Below are 3,701 nucleotides of genomic sequence, written 5' to 3' on the forward strand. Positions count from 1 at the left end.
ACTGGATCAAGAGCTCGAGGGACGTCATCGTGCTAAACGTGTGCTGAACACAGAGGTGTCATACGTTCGGTACTTGGATTCGTTGGATCGTGAAGACGTTCGACTACATCAACCGCGTTACTAAACGCTTCTGCTTTCGGTCTACGAGGATACGTGGACACACTCTCCCGTCTCGTTGCTATGCATCTCCTAGATAGATCTTGCGTGATCGTAGGAATTTTTTTGAAATACTGCATTCCCTAACAATTACATGGCAGATCTATATTAAAATTACCATGGTAATTTAATTAAAATTGCTATACTTTGTTTAATAAATTTGTCATGTATGTAAAATAACCGAAATTATGACCAAAATTGCCATGTCGGATGTATTATTATAATTTTCCATGGTATCTTAATTACAATTGCCATGGTTCGTATAATAATTTTGCCATGCATGTAAAAATAATTATTCATCACATATGGCAAAATACATTTGTTCCACTACTGGGGCCAGTGGAAAAATTTACCATGGCAAATGCATATTAAATTTTCCATGTTATTTAAAAAATAAATTGACGGCAAAAATATTAGTCCCCATTTGGCAAAATGTTGTGTATATGGTAAGGTAAATAAAAATATGGGCAAATTCAGAATGTCCGCATTTCGCATGTGAACATAGAAACACACAATGGGTTTGGACGTCACATCTATATATTGTTGCCATGGTAACCACAAAAAAAACATGTTGCCATGGTTCCTTCAGAATCTGGTTTTTGCCATGGAAACTTAAAAGCATGTTGCTATGCTTAGGATTAAAATTTCCCATGATGGAAAATTTAGTGTAAGTTTGATATGCTAGCAAATTTAGTGTAAAATCGGCATGATTCATCCGAAACAATTTACAATGAAGCTAAAAAAGAAGCATCATAATGCAATTTTCACACACTAATTTGTCATGGTGCCAAAAAAAACATGCTACATGCTGCCATGATGAAAATTTGAAAATCATACCGCCTAAGTTTATTAACAATGTCACCCGTGTGGCATTAATCAAAATTGTTTTGCCAAGGCAAACTACTGTTACATGATTTGACATAGAGTCAATTACACCACTAGTACCATAACTTGGCATAAAAATTCACTTTAGTGCCAAAACTTATGACATACATTGAACTGGTGTTATAACTTGGCTTTGGCATACATATACGGTGCAAAAAGCATTTGTATACGGAAATAGTGTTGACTAAGCACGCCACGTGGTGTGGGGCCCGCTATCATCTACTGAACGGTATAGTACAACGTGTGGCCGATTATTTTTTGAAAACCCCTTGGAATTATTTTTCCTAACGAGAAGTTTGTAGACACATGTCAGGTCCATCCGTGAGCGAGCAAATTATATGCAGAAATGAAGCGAGCAAATTATATCCGTGAGCGAGCAAATTAATTGCATTATGATGGAAAATTTAGTGTAAGTTTGATATGCTAGCAAATTTAGTGTAAAATCGGCATGATTCATCCGAAACAATTTACAATGAAGCTAAAAAAAAGCATCATAATGCAATTTTCACACACTAATTTGTCATGGTGCCAAAAAAAACATGCTACATGCTGCCATGATGAAAATTTGAAAATCATACCGCCTAAGTTTATTAACAATGTCACCCGTGTGGCATTAATCAAAATTGTTTTGCCAAGGCAAACTACTGTTACATGATTTGACATAGAGTCAATTACACCACTAGTACCATAACTTGGCATAAAAATTCACTTTAGTGCCAAAACTTATGACATACATTGAACTGGTGTTATAACTTGGCTTTGGCATACATATACGATGCAAAAAGCATTTGTATACGGAAATAGTGTTGACTAAGCACGCCACGTGGTGTGGGGCCCGCTATCATCTACTGAACGGTATAGTACGACGTGTGGCCGATTATTTTTTGAAAACCCCTTAGAATTATTTTTCCTAACGAGAAGTTCGTAGACACGTGTCAGGTCCATCTGTGAGCGAGCAAATTATATGCAAAAATGGCGGCTGATGTGATTTGAACCCATGATCTGGGGCATGAAGGGGTATGCGCCCAACCAATGCACCAAGAACTGTTTTCACTTTTGCGAGGATACGCATCATATATGTTCCTTACACCTTAAGCGGACCGGCCCATTTTGCTCTGACATTTCTTTAAAAAATTGTAAATTATATGTAAGTTATAATTGTGTGTTATAAATTAGTTAATTGTAGAATAAAAATAAATACTTTTATATAATAGATATTTTTTGTTAAGAGCATGAGCATTTTTAATATATATTATATTTTTTAAGTATATAGAAAATATAAAATTACTTTGATACTTTTATAGAATATGAAAATTATTATTGCATAATTCTTTTATTTATAATTTAATCATATGGATAATTTATGAAATAATATGGGAATCGTTGTACAATGTAATATTGTTATTATATTATTTATAACATAATATTATAATTTATGTATTTGAATTTCTTAAAAAATAACGCTGTTGGATGGGGTTGTGGCCACGCGCACCTGATGACTACATGTTGCTTGTTTGAATCCCAACAAACTATTTTTACATTATATGAATATATGCGTCTTAAATAATAAACACTTTTATAGAATATATGAGTATTTTTTAAAACTATGGACATTTTTTAACTTATGCATTTATAAAAATATGTAGAAAATTTCTTAAAGCATGAACACTCTACATTAATATCTTGTTAAAACCCTGAAAATTTGAAACTTATTTAAACATTTATTAAAATATGTAGAAAAATATAAAATCCTAAAGCATCACACACGATTAAAAAAACTGCAGAATGGTGAAGGTTCTCCAGCTAGCTTACGGCCATATGATATATAACGTGCGTTTTTTGTTACAATATCAAATGCTTGTGTGCGCAAAGGGTTAGCCATCCGCCCCTTATTGCTGCAGGTCACGTGTTCGAATTCCATAGGCTGTCATTTTTGCACACAATTTGCTACGGATGGACAAACACCTGCCAGGGACTTTACTCTGTGAAAGAAAAGAATTCCGAGGGGTTTCCCATAAAATACCAAGCCACACGCCCTACCTCTACCGTTCACTGACTGACAGCGGCCCCACGCCACATGGCGCGCCCAGTCAGCGCCGTGTCTGTATATAAACGTGATTTGCACTGTATATGCACGTCAAAGCCAAGTTGTAACACCAATTCAATGTATGCCGTAAGTTCTGGCACTAAAGTGATTTTTCACGCCAAGTTTTAGCACTAGTGGTGTAATAGACTCTTTGACATACTTTTAATGAGTTTTGTCATACTGTCCACATGAATTGTAAGGGATAACAAATACATTCTTTCACTGCAGGCTCTTGTTGAAGATCAATTGGCTATGGGAAAAAATACACCTAGTCGCTGGGATGAAGCCGTGTGGCGGCCATCCGAATGGGCGCCTCATAAATCAGAGGGAGCGGTGGAGGTCATTAATGGGAGGGTGGTCAGCAGTCCGGTCCGGATGATATTCAGAATGTGGCTGTGCGTGTACGTGCGGCGCGCTGCTGTATCACCGGCGCTAGCGCGAGGAGGAATAGCCTGAAAGTTCCCTCCCACAGTGGCGGTTGACTCATAAATCGTGAAATTTTCAACCAAAAATGGTAAACCTACGTAACCTATGACGTGAAAGCTACGGTTTTTTTCTTCCTCAACTAATCCAC

This window comes from Triticum dicoccoides, chromosome 7B (genome assembly GCF_002162155.2).
Source record: "Triticum dicoccoides isolate Atlit2015 ecotype Zavitan chromosome 7B, WEW_v2.0, whole genome shotgun sequence".
Lineage (NCBI taxonomy): Eukaryota > Viridiplantae > Streptophyta > Magnoliopsida > Poales > Poaceae > Triticum > Triticum dicoccoides.